This window comes from Leuciscus leuciscus, assembly GCF_965113295.1.
Source record: "Leuciscus leuciscus genome assembly, chromosome: 11".
Taxonomy (NCBI): domain Eukaryota; kingdom Metazoa; phylum Chordata; class Actinopteri; order Cypriniformes; family Leuciscidae; genus Leuciscus; species Leuciscus leuciscus.
The window spans coordinates 21,462,431-21,486,436 of record NC_138735.1 but is presented as its reverse complement, the minus strand read 5'-3'; the positions used below and the strand labels follow the sequence as shown (position 1 = coordinate 21,486,436).

Below are 24,006 nucleotides of genomic sequence, written 5' to 3'. Positions count from 1 at the left end.
GAGCGCAACTGGAAGAAAACAAAACTAGAGGTATTTCGCATTTCATAGAAAGAGAGCTCGATTGCATACAGAGAGATTTTTCAACCCTTTTAGAAGAAAATAAACAAAACCCTTGGTATTTATTTGAAACAGTGGCTAAACTAACGAAAAATAAAGCTTCAAGCCCAGAAGTTTCCAAGCAGCACAGCAGTAATGACTTTATGAACTTCTTCACTTACAAGATTGATAATATCAGGGAGAAAAGTATAACTATGCAACCGTCTACTACAGTATCGCATCAGGCAGTGCATTGTAGTGTCCCTAAGGAAAAATTTGATTCATTCATTGCTATAGAAGAGGAAGAATTTGTTAAACTCGTTAAATCATCTAAATCGACAACATGTATGTTAGACCCTATACCGACTAAGCTACTGAAAGAGATGCTTCCAGAGGTCATAGATCCTCTTCTTAATATCATTAATTCATCTTTGTCTTTAGGATACGTACCAAAAACGTTTAAGCCGGCTATGATTAAACCGCTTGTTAAAAAAACGCAACTTGATCGTATAGAATTAGTCAATTACAGGCTGATCTCGAATCTACCTTTTCTGTCAAAGATACTAGAAAAGGCGGTATCCTCACAACTAGGGATGCACCGATCCACATTTTTTCACTTCCGATCCGATCCCGATACCTGAATTTGGATATCGGCCGATACGATACTATTCCGATACCAGAGCTGTGTTTGCTTTAATATTATTATTATCATTATTGTTTATTTTATATGATGCTGAAATAAACTTCTCTCAACAGGTAAGTATGATATGTACGTATGTATGTCCCAAAAGGCAACTTGAGGTAAGTATAAGGTCAGAAAAGGAAGTCAGAAAAACAGGAAATCCTGTTAACAGGAAAAATCCCATTCTGAAAACAAATATGCAACTGTAAGGGTTTCAAATTGATTGTCATGTCAATATTTATTACATTCCCAAAATGTCAAATACTTGAGACTTGAAATATAAGAAAAGTGCAAGTGTAAACATCTTACACAAACACTATCTGAAGGGTGATCCTCGCTCCGATGCAGTTACTCTCTCGATGAATGCTCGATCAACATCAGCATCTTGCAAACAGACAAACGGATTTCGCGTCAATTTCGCTTCAAACTTTTGCTTTAAAGGAGAACTTGGTAACTTTTTTAACTTAATAAAACTGTCTAGAAATCATTTGGATGGTTAAACAACCTGTTCTGGTGATATTGGTGACTTTCCCCGCTCCCCCCAGCGTTCCCAGGCGGAAAACCAACCTTGCAACTTCCAACACTACCGTCCCGGCAAGTTAGAAATTGGAAGTCTCGTGATAAGCGAGAACTAGAACGAGAACGAGCGCGAAACACAAATTGCTTTACGGCAATTCGACATAAACACACACGCATGTATGATGTAAAACCAGATTACCCACCTCGGTAGACATAGCTCCACGCGATACAGTTGGCTTGCTCTGATCAAAACAAACGCACATGAGCAGCGGTAGAGAGGGGGAGGAGGCCGCCGCAAATGAATTTTTTACGACTGTGTTGTGAAATATACACCCCCCCCCACAGCTGTAGGGGGAGCTCGTGGGGAAAACATGCGACAACAAAAGGGAAAATCAGCGAAGAAGTGACAAGAGTTCGCTAGAGTTACCGAGTTCTCCTTTAAATCCGATACGTGAATTACGCTGGTATCGGTTCCGATACCGATACTGGATCGGATCGGCCCCATCCCTACTCACAACTATGTTCCTTTTTCGAAAGAAATGATATCTGTGAGGATTTTCAGTCAGGATTTAGACCGTACCATAGTACTGAGACTGCTCTCATTAGAGTTACAAATGATTTGCACTTATCCGATCGTGGTTGTATCTCTATTAGTGTTACTCGATCTTAGTGCTGCATTTGATACTATTGACCACAACATTCTTTTAAATAGACTCGAAAATTATGTTGGCATTAGTGGAATTGCATTAACATGGTTTAAATCATACTTATCTGACCGTTATCAGTTTGTAGCAGTAAATGAAGAGATGTCTCATCGATCACAAGTTCAGTATGGCGTACCACAAGGCTCAGTACTAGGACCGTTGCTTTTCACTCTGTACATGCCACCCTTGGGAGATATCATTAGGAAGCATGGAATTAGTTTTCACTGTTAAGCCGATGATACTCAGCTCTATATTTCTTCACGCCCTGACGAAAAGATACAGGAAGTATGACCATATTAGCCCAGTTCTGTCAACACTGCACAGGCTCCCTATTAAACATCGTATAAATTGTAAAATATTGCTGATTACTTACAAATAGGGTTGGGTATTGGTTGGGTTTTATCCGATACCAGTACCTACTCGGTATTTTTCAAACGGTTCCGGTGCTTAAACGGTTCTTAAACCGGTACTTAAGAAAACGAAACCGCACACACTTTATCAAAAAAATAATACCTGTGTGTGTTTTCTGAAAAAGATTTTCTGAGTTCTGATTAAATTAAAAATTGTGCCGTTTAAAAGGCTACTGATGTAGCCGAAAACACTTAAGTTAAGATCAAAATTTTGTCTTCTCATATTATTTATATATATTATATATTATATTACGTATTATATATTATATACTTTTACAAAACAGAGAAATATGACACTGAGCAGAAATATTTAACACACATAGTATAGCCTCATATAAATATACTTGATATACTTCATACTTGATATGCAAGATTTGCAGTTGGCATTAAAATACTAGACTTACCCGAAGAGGAACACTGCAGCTGAACTAGAACTTTAGTCAAGAATGTCAGAGGTTTTGGGTTCTAATCCGCATTCGTAGTTTTTTGTTTGTTTGTTTGTTGTTGTTTTTTTAAACCGATTATGTTCATCAGTGGTTGTATATCAAGCAGGGACACTTTGTGTGCATTAGGCTATATTTTTTGATTTCACCAGAACTAATAGATATGAGGCGCCGTCTAGGGCTTAAATCGAACTTCATTCACGCACACATAAAACACTTGCATACACATATACTAAGTAGTCACACATACATGTAGCAGTATACTGCTGAATGCTCCAACTATATGAAATGCACAACGTCACATCTAAAGTCGCTCACGCACACACACACAAACTCTACACACACGAGACGCGCGGAACTCTCCGCGCACATACTCATCTGAGACGCGAGCACACACACACACACACACACACACACACACACACACACAAACTCGCGCACATACTCATCTGAGACGCGAGCGCACACACACACACACACACACACACACACACACACACACACAAACTCACGCACATACTCATCTGAGACGCGAGCGCACACACACACACACACACACACACACACAAACTCGCGCACATACTCATCTGAGACGCGAGCACACACACACACACACACACAAACTCGCGCACATACTCATCTGAGACGCGAGCACGCACACACAAACTCTCCGCGCACATACTCATATAGACGGCGCCTCATAAATAGATCGATCTCTGCAACGTATTGAAGCGCGCGTCCGAGTGAAGAAAGTGCGGTGTGCGCGAGCCACAAGAGAAAACACTGTATCCGCGCCACTGATCGCAGCGGCAACACTTTGATCATTTAAAAAAACACAGTTCAGCGCTAGATCGTCTCTTATTTAACAAACGAACTAAATGAATGCTCTGCTGGTTAACTAGAGATGTTTTGTTATTGGATCATTCGTGCCGCGAGATGTTTTATAGGGGGCGGTGAAAAAAGTCAGGCACCGAAATCAGGCACCGAAAGTTGCGTTCTTATTCGGTCTCGATACTACCGTTTACGTCGGAACCGGTTCTCTATTGGAACCGGGTTTCGGTACCCAACCCTACTTACAAAGCACTAAATGGTTTAGCTCCGCAGTACTTGAGCGAGCTCTTAACACATTATAGTCCTTCACGTCTATTGCGATCTCAAAATTCCGGCCAGTTGATAATAACTAGAATATCAAAATCAACTGCTGGCGGTAGATCCTTTTCCTATTTAGCACCAAAACTTTAGAACAGTCTTCCTAACATTGTCCGGGAAGCAGACACACTCTGTCAGTTCAAAGCTAGACTAAAAACACATCTCTTTGACCTAGCATACACATAACACATTATAGACTTTTATAATTCAGTGTTAGGCTGCATAGATTAGGTCAGCCGGAACCGGGAACACTTCCCATAAATCCTGATGTACTCGTTACATCATAAGAAGAATGGCGTCCACGCTAATATTAGTCTCTCTGTTTATCCCACGGTTTACCGCAGTCCGCCGGATCCAGGCTGTATCCAGATCTGATGAAGGACCTGCGCCTAGATGCGACGACAGCACAGTCCTGAAATGTCAACTAGGCTCTTCCCTGTGAAGGCCTCCCTCCCCTCCCTTTACCTCTCTACAGATAAAGCGTTGTCGGGATAATTCCGGTTCGCGTGGCTATGTGGAAGCAATAAAAATTCTGTATTATAAATTTTAAAGCCAGACAAGTATGTTGAGAGTTGATTTGTAGGGAAGGACTACACGCCTGCGCACATATATTCAAACGCACATACCTATAGACTGAACTCGTAATACGCATGTGCACGCCTTCGGCGTTCTCACTGGTTCGCGTTTTTTTATTTCGCGCAGAAAGAACTTGAGTTTTCTGTTAAAATGGTGTCGTGTTAGCGGCCCCTAAGTTAATAACTAATGATCGTTGCGACGGAAGTGAATCAATCAAAACTAACTTTAGCTGGACAATAACTTTATTCTAGAGCTGCTATAAAGCCAAAACACTTTATTCTAATTTCCTATTATCAATGTAAAGCTGCTTTGGAACAATCTACATTGTTAAAAGCGCTATATAAATGAAGATGACTTGACTTGACTTGACTTGACCTTACTTATGTAGGAAATACTACTTAGCAAACTTTTAGTCATAATGGTGTCGACTTGTATTGTTCCCAGGTGCAAGAATTCAAAGAGTAAACATTAGTTGCGAGTGAGGCTGCAAATAATTGTAAATGTGGAGAGAACGCCGCGACAGAAAATAGGATCAACATTTCAAACTGGATGACAACAAACACTGTTTTAGGGCAAACGGGAGGGGAAAAGCTGAATCAAAAACCTGTTGCATACAGGTAAGAAGACTGTTGCCTCTTACAATAACTGTTCTGTTAATAACCCTCTTTCTGTGGACGTCACGAAAGCCATGGAGCTGTCAAAGTTTTGCTGACAAATAAATGTGAATTTCTTATCCAGGTAACACAGAAGTCAAGTCAAGTTTTATTTATAGAGCACAAGTTTAACACAACCGTAGTTGATCCAAAGTGCTTTACAATACAAAAAATAATAAAGAGAAAAGGAGTAGAGAAAAAATAAAACAGAAATGAAGATAAAAATCAGGATCATTCAAAATGTATATACATACATAACGTAGAACCAGCTAATTAAAATACATACACGGCATCGAACGCTAGAGAGTAAAAATAGGTCTTTAAACTGGATTTAAAAGCATCCAGTGATGGAGAGGCCCTGATGTTTAAGGGTAGACTCTTCCAGAGCTTTGGGGTGAATACAGAGAAAGCTCGATCACCTTTTGATTTATAACGAGAACAAGGGACCGATAAAAGGAACTGATCACAAGATAACGAGTAAACATAGTTAATTTACATATACTACCGACATTGTAACAATAAAAAGTGGTTGAAAATCAGCAAAGTTGCACTTTAAGTGTAAGATGTCTCAGTCTAATGGTTTGTTTAGCATAGCTGATGAAATTTGCAATTGCACTTGCTAATGATCACCTTGTATTTTCATTACATGGAAAAGAGCTGCTTTGGTGGTTTGAGAACTTCTTTTTGTGTTCTATGGCAAAAAAAAGTCACTTCTAAAGCAAATTATTGTTCAATTTAGAATTTAAAGAAGTAAAATTCAAATTAATTACAAATTCAAATTAATTCATGCGAGTTATTTAACTAGAAAAGCAAAGTTTGTCTAGACAAACTGAATGTTGGCTTGACAAAGCCTTATTTGAACATTTGAAGTTTGAGGCTTGACAGACAGACATATAGAACACACACACACACACACACACACACACACACACACACACACACACACACACACACACACACACACACACACACACACACACACACACACACACACACACACACACACACACACACACACACACACACACACACACACACACACACACACACACACACACACACACGGATGGATAGGTCTCATATATTTCATGTTCATCAGTTTATTTGATCTGTATTTCAATACTTAATTCAACAATTCATCTACTGACTTTTGCTAAGCAAGTCTGACATGAATGGCAGTTTTGCTGTTGCAGCGACAACTAACAACTCCTTTGGTTGCTAAATTAGTCATCAGACCTTTATCATGCTACTTTTAGTCTGTTACTCGTTTTAAATTCACAGGTTTTACCATCCGCCTCTATGACATAAAAAACCAGTAAGATCACTGATATCAAACATCCTTCCAATTGTTTTGATTTCCCTAGAGAATATTGAGGTGTACAGAAACACAACACCCAATAAATAAAACATCAACATCACATAAAAAGGAAACAAAATAGCATGAAACCCTTCAAATATGACACGAGACAAAGTCAAGATTTGGATAAAGCTCATTCAAAATTTGTGGTGTTTGCTGATCTCTGTGTCAAGCATGGAGCTGTTTTTTTTTGTAGTTTAATTATAAAACTGTCAAAAAACGTGTTCCATTGTGTCTCTGGCATACATATCTGGGCCAAGTTCCATTATCTCCCATAGGTCATTATGATAACACTCTTGTATTAGCAGTTAAGCACCTTAACGTAGTGTAAAGAGAAACAACATGACCAGTCCAGGCCTTCACCTAAGGACACATAACTGAACGTCAGAGCAAATCGAGCAGTTCATCTGTAGATCCTTTAAAGATTCATGAGTTAGTGAATATGCATTCAGGGCTGTCATTCAAAAAGGTTTAGGCTAATGCATTGTGGGAAATTACATTATTATCAATGTTGAAAACTGTTTTTGCTACTTAATTTTTTTTTGTGGAGACCTTTTTTTCAAGATTCTTTGGTGGAAAAAAAAAAGTTAAAAAAGAACAGCATTTTTTTTAAATGGAAATATTTTCTAACATTATAAATCAATTTACTGTCACTTGTGATCAATTTAATGTGTCCTTGCTGAATAAAAGTATTAATTTCTCAATTTTACTTACCCTAAACGTATGAATGGTAGTATATCACAGTTTCCACAAAAAATATTACACAGCATGAACTGTTTTCAACATTGATAATAATATGAAATGTGTCTTTAGCACCAAATCAGCATATTTGAATTTCATGTGACACTGAAGACAGGGATGCTGCTGAAAATTTAGCTTTGCCATCAGAGGAATAAATTACATTTGAAAATGCATTCACTTTTAAGCAGGTATTTTAAAATGTAATATTATTTTACAATATTGCATTTTTTTTATGCATTTTCGATCAAATAAATGGAGCCTTGGTGGTCATAAGACACTTCTTTCACTAAAACACACACAAAACAACTTAATTGTTCAACACTTAGAGTACCGGTAGTTTACACGCACACTCAGGGTTTTATAGTGACTTTCCATAGATGTTATCGTTTTTACTGTACAAAATGTATATTCTATCCCTATCCCTAATCCTAAATCTACTCATCACAGAAAACTTTCTGCATTTTTACATTTTCAAAAAACATTATTTAGTACGATCTACAAGCTTTTTTCAGTTTTCCTCACGTGGATCAAAAAATGTCCCCACAAGTTCAAAAACTTCTTGTATAACTGATGTTTTGTCCCCATAACGTAGGGAATACCTGAAGACACAGACACAGGTATATATTCCAGTCATTGTACATTGCCTTTATTATTTTTCCAGGGAAGAAAGAATATCTTTCAGAAGACTGTGCCTTCATGGTCTTGTGAAATAATCAGATTCCATTTTTTTATTGATGATTTCTCTATACTTTATTTGATTAGACAAAAAAATAAAAAAATAATTATTTGCTGGAGCATAGTTGCAAATGGCAGAGATGTTAGATCCTATTTTAGATGTGAGCTGCATGTGAGCCTGGCAAGCTTTCGCAGTCTCGTCCAACTGACCACCCTCCATGCTTTGTTTCTGTTTGACCTTTGGTCAAATGCCGTGCTAAACCCCGCCAACCTTTTATGTGAAATGTGTACCGTATATCATCACGTTCCCGGAAAACGGATTCCTTCCGTCGGAAGTTCCCCTGAAGGCTTATTAAACCCATGAAGAAAGGAAATAAATAAATTCTCAATGTGTTTCTTAGTTGAATGATAATGTTGTGTGAATGATATATTTCTTGAAAGGAAAAAAAGAGAAGGATACTTGAATATCATTATAGTTCAATGTGGAATCCTTTGACACCAATGAACATCTCCAGCTAAGGCAATCTCAGAGGCCACACCAGCGGGATGGAAAACACTGCCGTTTGATGTTTTCAATCATTCTCCAGCCTTTGTGTCTCTCAGCCAGTCCCTGCAGGTTGACTCTCTCTGAATAACATGTTTTTCACTTTTTGAAAAAAACTTCATTTGAAAGGAAAGCCTACTGTTGAGTCTCTGCATGTTTACTTTCATTAGCTTTGGTCCTCTCTCCCTACAGAGAGTCACATGGTCCTACCTCTGTTGCCAAAGGGGCGGAGCGGAGGAGAAGCCAAACGGTACCCTTTAACTGCGGTAAAGCCCGGGCGGCCGGGATCGTGTGATGTTCTGCCGCCTTGCGCCACACGGTTGCGTTTGGAAACGACGACCAGCTGGCCGCTGGGGTCATCCATGTTGCCTAGCAGGAAGATCCTTGCCTACAGCCAAAGAACAGGCTCTCGTTTATGAGCTAACGGCTAATCCCGGCACCCCCTGTAAATACACCGTCGAGTGCTAAACTAGGGACTGAGAGGGAACACATGGGATGAGGCTAATAAAAAGGCAAAACAGAACAAGGGTAGCTGATATTCCTCTAACCTTCGACCTTCAGGGTGTCCCGTAGAGTATGATTGATGCCGTCATATCCGAACAAATGCTGCCTGACAGTTTTGGGGCGATTACCCTGTTTTTTTTAGACGGCGGAAAAACGTATTACGTGTCTGAAGCTTTCACATCCAGATAGCATTAGAAATATAATGATGATTTGTGTGCAGCGCTGCAAAAAGAAGCCCACTTATTGTACGTAAGTGTTATAATTGGAACTTTATTGCATTACCGGGGCTGCAGAGTGTAACTTCCTGCTATTTGTCTAATGCATCCTTAAGAATAGTAATCTAATAAAAATCATTAGTTTTTCCAGGGCTTTTAGACATGATTTAAAGGAAAGTCATTTGCAAAATGTGTCTAGCGTGAATTAATACCTTACCTTGTACGAAAAAAAAAAAAGGTGCATGAAAAAAAAAAAAAAACGCTATCGAACAATGCAATTTCATAACAAAAGACGTACATGCTTTCAAGATTGCCACAAGCTTGGATCATCTTTGATAAGTGGCTCCTCTCAAACGCAAATGTGGTTTTGTTCAGCTACGCTGTTTTTCCTAATACTCAAAGCGTCTTTATTAGATTTATCATCGAGCCTCTATTCTTCACGCGCTTTGACGCATTCGACATGTGACCTCAGATGGATTCATAAGGTTCATCCGCTGGTAGCTGAAATGTAAATGCTCGGCTTTCTTTTTCTTTTCACCCAGAGAGCCTCAGCGGCCGGCTGATCCTCCAGTTCTGACAAGGTGGAGGAATGCCTGATTGTGGTGTGATCTGATGGCCGGTGGCTTGTGTGTGTGAAAGGGTCTCAGCCTCAGAAACACCCCCCCCTCAGCCTGTCCTCTCTCCCCCGGGGAAAGAATAGAGCGTCTTGCGCTTACTATCCCTATGAAGAAATGAATAAAATAGAAATGAGACATTCAAGTGACAGCCCCAGCTTTAAATGATGCTGGCGAAAGCCATGAATTGTCAGTGGGTCTCTGCTTTGTTGATGAAATGAAAAATGTATCGTCGGGGAGAAAGGATAGTTTTTTTTCTTCTTCTCTTTTCTGAGAATAATACGTTGTGATGACTGCACACCTTGAATTTTGGGAATATGCTGCATGGCACATTCAGGGGTTCTGGTGGCGCTGGTCAATATAATGTAATTCAGGTAATGCCTGTTAATTCATATAAATCTTGTGTTGCGGGTGTTTGGCCTCACCTGCCAGGGTTGACCAATGGCTGCCCTCTGATCTACCTCTGTCAAGCTCCGTAATTGAGTGCTTCCTTAATTTATGAGGCAGCTTCCTCCATTAACAACAAAATCTTGGGAATTAAAGAAGAAACAGACCTTCGCACGCCCGTGCTGCTCTAAGGATAAGGAACAAACCGTGATAAATGGCCGAGCGCATCTGCAGCCTTGACTTTGAAAAATACTGTCTCTGAATTTCAGGTCAGACTCTGACAACAATTAGGAGGAGAAGAATAAATAGACAATGACCCTATTTTCTGCTGTATTTCCCTCTGCTGTAAGATGCAGGCGAACATGATCTGCCATTGACAGGATGTGCATATGCAAGGGAAAGCAGTCAGGGTCGCTTGTTGAGTGATCATATCATTAAACTGCTAATTTTGCTGTACGAGGCACAAGGGAGCTGTTTCTGGCATTAGCCTTGGTTCTCACTGTCTCTTCTGTACAGTAAATCTTGTGCTAAGCATTTGAGCCCATTCACTGCTACTAGTGGCTGTTGTATCTTAGTACGTTTTAAAGTCAACATTAGAGATGCACCGATATTACATTTCTCAGCCGATACCGATAGCCTATTATTCAGAGTGAAATCGTCCGATACCAATAGTTTGGTTTTTCTTATGGAAAAAAAAATCTCATTTGGTACACTATAATATTGGTTGCAATTAACAACAGAGGTATTATATTAAACTATACTATTTATTTTCAGATAGAATTATTACACCCAAATAAAAATGAAATGTTTGTATACAACAAGTTGCACATATAAGGTAGTTTTCATAAGCACTTGTCTTCATGGCAAATTTATTCAAACATAAATATAATTTACAGTAAATAAGCTAGTGTTTTTTTAATAGCTAACTAATAAACAGATGATTTTCCTGAGGTAAATGCAATGTTAAGTGACGTTGTTTACAAGCTGTTTTATTGACATCTTTCCGCAGTTGAAACACCGATTGAGAGATTACACGAGACATGATACGGATTTTGGTTAGTTGTACTGTACCTTTCAACATGCCTTCTAATATTCATGCATGTTTTTATAGATATAATTTGTATTAAAGTGGAAGAAAAGACTCGCGCTCCGCACTGCCGCTTGAACTGAGGCTCTACAGCGATCTGTCACGTCACATTTAAGAGCGCCAAAACGCCATTTATTGTTTGAATTTCGCAATAAAAGGGACGGAATTTGGAAGATGACACTTTTAAGTCAAGTCAAGTCAAGTTTATTTGTATAGCGCTTTTCACAATACAGATTGTATCAAAGCAGCTTCACAGTATTAAATTAAAATAATACAACAAAGTTTGTTTCAAGAGGAATTTATTGATTGATAAAATTAGATTAAATATCCCCAAAATATCCCCAACTGAGCAAGCCAAAGGCAACAGTGGCAAGGAACCGAAAAACTCCATCAAGTGACCTAATGGTGTCCTAAAACTCCATCAGGTGACCTAATGGAGAAAAAAAACCTTGGGAGAACCCAGGCTCAGTCGGGTTTTTAGATGACTTTTTAGAATTAACAAAGCACAGAGCTATTTGCGATTATTGGATGAGAGGCGCTACAAATAATTTTTAGTATTGTGAAAAACTGCAGACCTGGCAACCCTGGCTTGATCTATTGGTAATTCATAGGGTCAAATACAGCCTGCATTTATGTAGCTGTTAATGCGTTATTGTCACATTAACTTGCCCTAAATTCAACACGAGAGTGTGAGTTGCAGTCGGACACGTTTTTCTGCACCCTTTCGATTGACAGGATATAATCGGCCTGATCATCGGCTGTTTTTAAACAATCGGCCGATAGTGAAAATAATAGCTTTTTTTGGGGCCGATACCGATTATTGGCCAAATACATTGGTGCATCTTTAGTCAACATCAAACCAAAATGAACCCCATTTACTTCATTGCACACTCCTGGTCTTATTGTGAACGATTTATCACTGTGTGTTATTCCAAAGAACTTTATAATCTCATCAAAATAAAAGTAATAACTTGCCCCTCATATGAAACATCTGTTCTTTTATGATGATGTTAACCAGTAAAATAGCTTCTTAGTATTTTGTTTATGACGTTCGGTTCTGTTAACAGCTCTCGCACATTTATTCGGAACACCGTACTACATAGTTTTCCAAATGAGCTAGTCTACAGCGTGAAGCAGACAGCAGTCTTCATGTAGTCTAATTTATGAACGAATTAGGGGTAATTTACACAGAACGTGTTTGTTTTCCTCTGCACTGCTTTTCCGTTATATTTCTATGCAAGCATACACTAGACAGATGTCATTGACCGTTGCGCTCTCGTCTTGCGTCTTTTGCAGCATCTCACACGAGAAGGCTCTCCAAAAAATATCATAGAAGTTACTGACTGGTTGTTTACATGGCAATGTGTAGTTAACTTAAAAGGTGCAAAAAGGGATTTTTTGAAAAAAAGTGGATCGGACCAAGCACCACAACAAACTTGTAGCCAATCAGCGGTAGGGGGCATGTCCACTCGTGATGGGAGAAGAGAGAGAGTGATGCGCTGTAGTTGAGTGTGACGAAAAAAAATAGCCAAGGGTCTTCACAAAACCCAAATGCAAGTGGTCACAGAAGAAATTTGAAACGCGTGATGATACCAGGTGTAACGGTAATACGTGTTGGCTGATCACTGGGGATCGGTTCATTCATTGATTTTTGTTTAAGCAGCCATTGTTTAAGTAGATTCATATTGTACTTGGTATGTAAGGTCCCGCTCCTTTTTCAATTGGAAATATGTCTATTTTACATACGTAATGCGTTTGCGAATTACACTGTACACATTAACTTTAAGGCTTTTTTCACATTTTATTGTTCTTTTTTTGTAATATAACACACATGCGCTCACACATAGCAGCCCATAGATAAAGCAGTACATCTTCATGGTTATAGGTTATGAGGCCTATCTCTTTTCTTTTTTTTTTTTTTTTTTTGATGAGAGCATATTGATTTGGGCATTTCTTGTGGGCTGCAACTTAATTCTCTCTCTCATTTCAGAAAATCCTCAAATTCACTGCTTACAGCAGCCTTTTAGCAGCCACAATCCTCTGCCTGAATAAATGACATGACTATAAGCTTCCCTAGATGCCATGGTGTAAATGTATTAGCTGCACTAAGAGACCTACTCCTAGTATAATTATGTTAGGAACCAATAAGACAGCTTGGAAATCAATATGCTAAGACAGACAGAGAACAGGGCATGGGCAGTGAACTGGGGATAGATTAGGCTCGCAGGTCCCTGGCTGTGCATTGCTAGCATTAAAGCTAAGTTAGACTTATCGTCTCGTGCAAGGAAATCATCGGGGCTTTTCCCTTACAATACTCGGGGCGCTGGATTATGTCCTTCGAGCAATTATCTTCCTCTTTTCTAATTACATGATTTTGACCATAAATCCTGCTCATTTTAATTTTACTGATTTTTAACTCTCCACCCCCCCCTTGTAATTTCAGTCAATATGCAGTGTCAGTTCCCTGTAAGTAGTAAAATGTTCTGCTCTGGTAATTAATGCATGCTCTTCAATTACTTAAATTTAAGCCGCAATTCAAGTGGCGCTTTTTTCGCCGTCTCAAAAAATGAGCCAAAACGCATAAATGTGATAAAAACTGATTTTAATCAGTCGTGTTATGATTTCTTTTCTTTTTTTTACCGTCATATTTGGTTACGGCCGGTGAAATAAGGAGTATGATGTGTTTAAAAGGCTCTCTGTGTAAACAGAGACAGAGCTGTAATTTATATTCAACTAGAACTAAAATAAAAAGCAGTAGCCGAGGAAACAAAAGCTGTCCCTTTCTGGTACAGTACATCTGCTCAAACCCAATCAAGCTTTCAAAGACATGGCAGCGAACAATAGCCCCCATCATCCAGGAACAAAGTCACAGACATAAGTGGTCCGAATAAGTGTGCAATTTCTGCCCATATGACTGTCCTGACACAATTGCCCTAATTTTCTTCCTTTGAAATGACTGATAAAAGACTTAGGTAATTGCTATGGAGACAGCATTTCTTCTATCAAGGAAGGAGGGAGGGGGGGTCGCAAGTAATATTGCCTCAGGGCTTAGGGACAGAGTGTCAGTTTCTGCACAGTCTTATATTAATACTTGTGTCTTCTTCAGCCCCACTTCCCAAAGATCGTATTAAGTGATTGTGATTCGCCCTGACGCTGTATCGGAAATCACTCAATCAAGCAAGCCGCGGACATGGCGGAAAATATACAAAAACATGCCGGTCTAATTTTCCTGCGGTCACGTGATTGGACATTGGTCACTGCGGTGCCCTAATGTGTCGCTTTCACACGGCAGATGAAGCAAATGACTTGTGAATTAAAAGGGGGTCGACCCATCCATGCGGCGTGGTCTGAGGCGCTTGTAAGGAGATGGCTCACCCTGATGCTAGTTTTTTGACCTGTGTCCATTCAGCGCCTGACCTTGTCCCCGGAATTCAAACTAAATTTATCGGCCTGATCTCTGATTATCTCGATATTGCACCACGCACTTTGGCTCGCTGGCAAGCAGACCACTAATGGGGAGGCTGAAACCAGTGCAGAGCATCATGGGAGCATTGCCATACAAATTAATTGCTGCCATGACCTCAGATTACATCTTTTTATTGAAAGCAAAACCTTCCTCTCAATTATGTGCTTTCTGTAAAAACACAAACACCCTTATTATGAGTCATTTTTGTACATCCTCTTTTATTCTTTACTGGATTTAGAATTCAGTGAATAGTTTTTGTATACAAGATTTAAACATGTATTTATTATACAGTATATTATATAGTGTATTATATAAGTGCTGGGTAACGATTAATCACATCCAAAATAAAAGTTTGTGTTTACATAATATATGTGTGTGTACGGTGTATAATTATTTTGTATATAAATACACACACATGCATATATATATTTAAGAAAAATGTGTTATTTATAAAGAAAATATTGATATAATATAAAATATATATATAAATATATACAGTATATAGATGCAAATATTTCTTAAATATATACATGCATGTTATTTTGCGTAAATTTGCATGAATTATTTTGCATTAATTATGCATTCGTTATTTTGTATATATAAATATGCACACATACATTTATAAATTTAAGAAAAATGTGTTATTTATATATAATATATAATATATGAATATATACAGTATATACATGGAAATATTTCCTAAATATATACATGCATGTGTGTGTATTTATATATACAAAAAAATTCTACACAGTACACACACGTAAACAAAAACTTTTATTTTGGATGCGATTAATCACAATTAATCATTGCCCAGCACTTATGTATGCATGTATGTATGTGTGTGTGTGTGTGTATATATATATATATATATATATATATACACACACACGCACACATTTTTAGCAGCCTTATGCAGAAAAAAACTGTCTTGACCTGTAGTCCATCAGTAAATTCCTAGTTACTGTGAATCAGCAAAAGAGCAGGAAATGGGACCTCTTCTGTCCTACACAGTTTACCCCCCTCCTTGCCTTGCAGGTGTCCAGAAACCTCCCTCCTTGGCCACCTCAAACTGACAGGTCCTAAGGTGCTGACTTTAAGCACAGTCCAAGCCCAAAGCAAGTGAATAATGCACTATAATGAGTTAATCAATACGTATTATGGTTTGGTTGGTACTAAAGTGAGAACAGAACCTGGAGCAGCGAGCAGTGAAGGGTTGGGAAAAAATCAACACTGCGTCTGATCCAGATAGCATCAACCCTCCCCCTGGGATTTCCCTATTCAAGAATCCAATTTACCATGGCTGATTGACGCGGACTGGATCCCGGGGAATCGCATAACTCTTTAAGGCACTAATAAAAATCGAATGGATTTGTGCGCATCTTGGACTGATTTCGAAACTTTTAATAAACTACACTGGCCGTCCGCAATTAGCATTCGCTGGCTTTGTGGATAATGTGGTTTGGTTATCGCTCGAGTGCATGTGGAAGAGTGCTTTTTTCTGATTAAACCTACATGAAGACACAGTGTTGTTCTTAAGTGCACCTTAATGCTCTGGATGCACTTTGAAAAACACCAGTCTTTCCTCTTGAGTCACAACAGGCTGGTACTAATTGCAAGAAAAGAAAAAAATTACAGTATGCCTTACCATATACCAATTAGAAGAAAGAGTTTTGCCCGTTGTCTCTTGATGCATACCATCTGATGCATATTGCACAGAAATTTGGCAAGTACTTTCTCAGTAGCCGCGTTTCCTTTACCATTCAAATTGCGCAAATTCAAATTGCGAAATGAAAATACGCCCAATACACGTCATTTTCGCAAAAACTCCCATTTATCGCCAAAAAGTTTTTATGCTCGCATGAGGTGGTGGGAGAAACACCCAGAAACACCTCATACGAGCCCCTCACAAGTATAAAGGGTCTTTCCTTACCATTAATGCTTGGAAAACGCACAAACGTCTCCTTCGATTAATAATAATGGCCAGTGCAGTGGCTGAGATTTACATAAACCTACCAACGTCCGTTGCCATGATTTTTGGAATTACTTACTTATCGCGAGAGGAAAAAATTTAGTTTTAGTCACATAACATCGGTTAATGGAAACGCCGTCATTTCGCAATCGTTTTTTCTTGACATTTAGAAAAAAATCGCTAAAGTTTTGCGCAGATCTGTAACGCACCTAGTGTGGCATAGACCTTTTGCCATTAGTCAACAGCCTGGTTACATGACATTAGGGGGGATTTTCTGACACTATATTGGGTAAGTTGTCACAATGGGAACCTGCCATTAAACAGCTTATGATATGTTTTTAAGCAAAATGTAAACCGTAAAAAACTGTGCACTCAAAATATTTAGGCCTAATTTTAGGGTAAGGCTAGGCAAGTTTATTTATATAGCACATTTCTTTACATAAAACAAAATATAAAGATGGCTATTTTTTACATGGGCATATAAAAATACATAAAAAATAAATTACATATAAATTTAAGATGTAGCCTATGTATTTGAATTGCATATAAGATAACGTTAACTAACAAACTTAATGCGATGCATATTTGTCATAAAGCTAGCCAATAGCCATATTCTAACCATGCTCATACCTTTTAACTAATTTATGCTGATTCTAAGGGTAGTTTTTATCTGCAATTCAAATACATCTTGAATTTAAGCATAATTTTTTGGAGTGATGTGCCAAAAACCTATTGTTTTGGCCAACAGAATTTGTAACTAATCAATAAACTTGTGACCTGCCCAATATAAATGTAACGTTTATACAAATTCTCTTGTTATAAGAACGCAGTTTTTTTTTAACTCAAAACCTTTGTAGTTACTGAATTAGTCTTTGTGACAACTTGCCCATGTGACAAATAGCCCTGGTGCCCCTTAAAGTTATTTAGCTGTTATTTTTGACCTGCTTAGTGCATGTGTACTGATTTAATGTAACGTCAGATGGTATTTGGATTCTGTGCTAGGGCGATGTCTGCTGATTATGCCATTGAAATTGTTTTTTGTTTATTCACTCCTGTTGTTTACCACATTGCAAACAGCGTATCTCGGATTCAAAATATAGCACATTTTACATCTGATTCATGAGATACTTGGCCTTTGCGTGGACGTTAGTGCATTGTTTATTGTTTCTCGGTGTTCTGTGACAAGGAGGCGGGTAAAGATGGCATTGTTTTTTTTTGTGTCTGTTTTGAACCTGCTTTGAAAATAGCAGTAATCATTGTATTTATGGTGAAATGGCCCGCCATTGGGACATAAGAGAGGGAAGCACAGTCTGGGGTAGAGATGTAAAATAGGCTCCAACAAGTAATTTTATGTGCTACGTTTTAGCTTGTCATCATATTACTGGCTGCTGTAGTGGGAACGCTGGAGCTGGAAGAGTAGAATGCGGAGCCTATCATTCCGCACGCTGAGCTGGGGAGGCAATTGGGAGGGAACACAGCGGGAAGCTTTGATGTAGATTGACAGATTAATCATTTCCAGCGTCCTGTGTTCCTTCCGACCTTGACAGCACCAGAGCCTCTCAGAAAAAAAGAACCCAAAAAGGAAGAGAGAGAGGCAAAAGGGTACAATAAATTCAGGCATTTTCATCCTATAATGTCCAGGAATTAAAAGCAATAGAAGTCATGATAAGCCGTTCTCAGAAAGACTCTTTCCAATTACTTGCTGGTCTTTTTTGGTGTAACGGCTTTCAGTCCGGATCTGTCAGAGGAGAGACACAATTCATGTTTAAAGCGATTTGATATGTTTTAAGGTGCAGTCAACGAACATTTTAATCTTTAAAAGTAGTGGGTTTTTTCACCGTATTAACAGATGTTTGGTTCATCAAAGACTTCCATTCATTTGCCACCCTTGCCAACATTTATTGGTAATAAAAGTTTCTTACTGGCCATGAAATTGCATTATTTTTCTTAAAGTATATATATTTCTATGGCTGCCATTTTTTTTCAAAGAATTGGAAGCATCATATTGGCTAATTTTTGCCTTTGTGAAATCTGTTCCACCAACATTTTTTTGTGCCCTTTTTTTGTGTGGAGAAAAATCAATCCATATTGATAATGTGCTAATGAAATCCAATCACAAGTGGTTATAGGAGATGCATTTGAGGTGCACATAATAACCAGATCTTGTGATCAGATCAACTCGTCAAAGTAAAAAAATGATATGATCAGTAAGTTATGACAACATGTGTTTTTGCATTGCTTTAACTCATCAAAATAAGATAAGCAATTTTCAACTTTGTTATACAAGATTCAACAATTTTTTTAAAGTTAGTTAAATGTAATTTAAGTTTGAATGACTTAAACATCCAAGTTGATTGTACTTAAATTTAAGGCAACATTTTTTTTTTTTACAGGCAAGAAATCGAATACTTCCCTACTATATAGCAGGGAAAAAAGTCCCCGGACGACCTACTTCTTCCGCCATGATTCTGGAGTGCACATTCGATGGACACTTTACCCTCCCATGAGACCACTGGAGAAGATTCATGAATGGAACTGAAGGGACGCAACTGACACTGGTAGGTCACATGACAATCAAATCATGCCGGCAGTAGTACGTTCATCTTTCGGACGAAGAATAGGTCTTCAACCCTGCTCCTGGGGACCCACTGTCCTGCAAAGTTTATTTCCATCCTGCTTCAGCTCACCTGGCCTGTAACTTTTCAAGCTATCCTAAAGACCTTGATTAGCTGGTTCAGGTGTGTTTGATTTCAGGAGTGTTGTAGCTCAACTCTGCAGGACAGATGGTCCCCAGGAGAAGGGTTGAAGACCTAGTTCGTAGATGGATTGTAATACCTTATTTACTCACTCGGCAAGGCTAATTTTCATGAGGCACACACAACATGCTTGATGTTGCAGGGCTAATTTTTAGTGACCCCATTGCACCTTTTTTCCCATGGCAGGGCATCCTCGGGCACCATAACCTTTGACAGGTATTCAATAGCAATCTTTGAGATAACAAGCCAGGGGGCACTACGCTACAGGCGGGTGCTGGGCAGCTCTGGGCGAGGAAGATGTCATGTTTAGTTTGTGTTTAAGTAACCGCATACTCTCCTGTTGTGATAGATGGCTCTTTGGGATGTAGACACATGCCAATATTAATGGAAAGCAGATCAAGACCCTTCAATATGTTGGATATGTAAAGCTCCCGCTCAGGGCGAACTCATCAAGGTTATGGATTTTGGGTGAAGTGCGATGCTCATGTCCTCGATTGAGATTTGGTACGATTAAACACGGCCCATGTCAGACGTGTTGAGACGGATCTTTATGCGGGCCATTGATTTGGGGAAGTCAAACAGTATTGAATCATACACAAGTCCTTGTGAGCCTTGTGAATGTTATAATAGCGCAGCGACAGTTGAAGGAGAAATAAAGCCAGAGAAAGAATAAGCGCGAGAGAGGGAGGATGAAGCATAATTGACTATTGCATTTGTCCTGGCCCCGGGTCCTCGCTCTATCATTAAGAATCAGTGCATGTTAGTGTCATTATGCAAAAAGCTGGCAGATGGTGGTGATCACTGCCTGGTGTGTTTGCCCAAACAAAGAGTCTATTAAAGCAGACTAAATCACTCACTCACTCACTCACTCACTCACTCACTCACTCACTCACTCACTCTCGCTTACACACACACACACACACACACACACACACACACACACACACACACACACACACACACACACACACACACACACACACACACACACACACACACACACACACACACACACACACACACACACACACACACACACACAGAGCTCCTTGGAGCTGCCAGCAACAGCCATCACCCACTACTTCCTAGCTGTGATTCATAATCTATATTGATGCCTCAGAGACAGCAGGCTATTGATCTAGCCCTGTCTATAATCCTGTACCATATCCACAGCTTGTTAGACATCTGTGGGAATATAAACCTGGTTTTCCATGCAACTTAGAGAGCCCGGGCAAGGAAGAGCGGCACGGTCTGGTGTGAGAGATGCCCACCCCATCCAGTTCAACGCCTCTGCCATAGCAGAAAAACTTATCCTCTGTTGAGTGTTTCAGGAAAATAGTATATCCTCCAAAACTCTTGATTCCCACTGAGGGAGAAGTTTCAGTTCAAAACTACTTCCAGAGATATACACTGCAGATTGGCTGTGCTGAAACTGTAATGAATGTGGTAATGTTGAAGAACTATCATACCAGTCATAAGAAATGATTCAACTGAACTGTGAATTTGCGGAAAAGAAATCCATAATAAATGTAATGGCATTTATAAATGAAAGTTTGATATTTTCATTTTATTTTGTATATGGAAATTTTTTATATTTGTTAACTTAAATTAGAAATAAACTAAAATAAATGTTTAAGTACTAAAATTACTAAGACTTTCCAGATTTAAAGTTTGAAATACATAACTACATCTATATTTGACTGTTCTATTGATCTGTTTATGATTATATGATTCATGGTGTCTGTGAAAGGCTAAAGAATATTATTTTATAGTATTATGTTATAGATATTATATTATCAATGTATTTTTGTTTATCAGATATTTATGGGTTGTCAGTCAAGGCTGCTGTTGATTCAACTAGCATGACATCTTTCCTATAGTTTCATGTAGACTTAATTATTTTGACTCTATTATGCCATTTCGTCTTCTAATGAAATATTTTACTCAAGAACATCTTCCTCTTTGTGTGTGCTGTACTCATTATTTCAGTAAAAGGACCGTATTAGCAGTTGTTGTTGTCTGTGAAGGGTTTGAGCAATTGAAGCACAGTGCAATGAAAATAAAAGTATTTGTCCTATGGTTGCATACAGGGTAAAAACAAGCCCTTTGTTCTACTGTCAGACGGTAATTTCCTCAGTCCACTACAGTCTAAAGACAAACGATGAAACGGGTCGAACAAGGGTGCTTAACCCAATCACATATAGAGCTCTGAGGGAAGACTGACTACAATAGTGACCTTCATTAAGCGTACAAATAATTAGTTGACCTTAGCTAATTAGCATTTCCCAAAATAACACAGGCTGTAAAGACTGAAGTGAAAAACAGCCTGACACATCATGATTGCTGACACAGGGCGTGTAAGGGTCTCTTTTTGAGATGCTAAGCGATATACAGAAAATCAAATAGTCTTAAAGGGAAAATTCTGGCAAAAATAAAAAAATCTGTTTTTTACCCTCATGTCGTTCCTAGTGTTTTTGTTTACTAAAACTACATCAAAACTATTCAAATTGTTTTTGTTAATTGAAATAAAATTTAATAAATATTAGAAAAAAACTTAAACTTGAATAGAAATGTGCTTCAAATAAATAAGTTTAAGTACTAAAATTACTACTACTAAAATAGATTTTTTTTTTTTTTTTTTAAATGAAGGGCAATTGGAAATAATAAAAATGGCAAAAACGAACAAAATTATTCAAATGAAAATGAAAATATTAAAATAAAAACGAATTATTAATACTATAATCGTATATAAATGATACTAAAATAACACTGGTCGCTTCAAACGTGTATGCATGTCTGTCACAATAGATATTTTGAATTTTTATTTTATTTTTTTCATACAATGAACTTCAGTGGCATCCAATATTGTTTAGACCCCTGACTTCTTCAAAATATATTCTTTTGTGATATGCAGAAGAAAGAATTGCATATAGTACAAGTTTGGAATGAAATGAGGGTGAGTGTTGATGACTGAATTTCATTCAATGTTCGGTGTTCAAATTGAAAAGAAGAGGGATACATGCGTACTTGCGTACATACAAAACAGCTAGCTAAGATACTATTTTGAGCATTTTTCTTTTAGCATGATTCAGTGAGTAATTGGCCACACTTCACAAGACATTCATTGTTTAATTGTGAGTTTTTGGAACCGGCAAGATGACATTAAGCATTGCCGTCATACTTGCGTCTCTAAATTCTTAGATGATTACTTAGAAGTGCATTGCCTTATTTCCCGTAAGAGTAGCAATGGTCTCTTTTGAGTGTGTTCTGTTTTCATGGTTCTTAATTAACCAAATAGACCTTCTCTTCCTCTCTTTTCAGAAGATGATTTGATAGGAAAAGTGATCTGTTCTAGTTTGGTCTGAAAACAATTATATGAAATTGCTGCTTTTGGTCCACATTTGCTTGTCGCTACTTCTCCAACATGCCGATCCAGTCTAAGACCATCTGAGTAAATAAAATGATATTTACCTCATCTTCTGTTACAAGCTTTCAAAATTACATGGCTTCAGGAAAAATCAATACGAAATAGCAGCTTAGCTGCTGATATATACTTAGGGAGCATGGTAACTTTTCCTCCGATTGTTCTCAGTCTCCCGACTTCGCCCCGCCCCTGAAGAGAACGAAAAAAGGATTTACACCATGAAAAGTCTCTCAATGACAAGCCGAGGAGATGCTTAAACTGCCCACGCTCGCTAGCATAAACCGGGGCGCCTGTCCAAGCAGCTAACCTTTAGCATGGGAAGGCTGCACTACACGTCTCTCAAAGTTCAGGCAGAGGAAGGGCTGCCGACCCGTCGGATGATTTGAAGACTCAAATACCACTTTCATTTATTATTTATCCCCGGCAGGACGAGGGGGAGGGATGGGATGCGGTTGGAGCATCATACCTGAGTTGGTAATGTAAAGAAATGGCCGTTTCTGGGAGGATTGACCTCAGGGAATCAAATCCCGTTAAAGGCCTAGGAAAATTGCTTAATATCCAGGGCTTAAATAAGTTGTGGATCAAAACATTTGGCCATGATGAAGGGGAAAGGGGCGCTGGGCATCGAAAAGAGCCATATTTTTTTTTCAGACACTTTTTTTTTTTTACGCTCAAAAAGTCATAGGTTGGTGAGGAGGAGTAAGTGGCTGCTAGGTACGTTGAGGCCGAATATCATATTTCATAGAATCTGTTCAATTTTCAAGGATATGAAATGTAAAAACCAGCCATTGTTTTGTTTCACATCGTACCTTCAGCCCACAGGCACCTCTGGGTGTCATAAGATGCAATTATCTTCTCTCTTTCCCTCTCTCTTTCTCTCTGTTGATGCTCTTGGGAAGGTAATGAACCTGTGTAATTGCGGCAGAGTGTAATGATGCATGTATGTATGAGCCATGGCTTTGTGTTCGCTGTTGAATTTTTATCAATAAGGGAGATTGGATTAATATTTCAAAGTTAATGTTTTTGTTCAAGACTTTGCGTGAAAATAAACATGATTAAGTTTCACAGACGCTTGTGCAAAAATAACAGATC

General features: G+C 38.6%; 2 long non-coding RNA genes across 2 annotated transcripts in view; one reads left to right on the top strand and one right to left on the bottom strand.

Annotated features, from left to right (window-relative positions):
* Window positions 1-24,006, bottom strand: part of LOC309509781 — a 667,378-nt gene that overhangs the window by 42,017 nt on the left and 601,355 nt on the right. The gene's annotated exons all lie outside the window — the stretch shown is intronic.
* The window catches only part of LOC309509780, a 107,868-nt gene that overhangs the window by 61,184 nt on the left and 22,678 nt on the right, over window positions 1-24,006 (top strand). Inside the window, exon 2 of the long non-coding RNA XR_014210062.1 lies at window positions 19,128-19,292. This is a non-coding gene — a long non-coding RNA (uncharacterized lncRNA). The remainder of the gene's footprint in view (window positions 1-19,127; window positions 19,293-24,006) is intronic.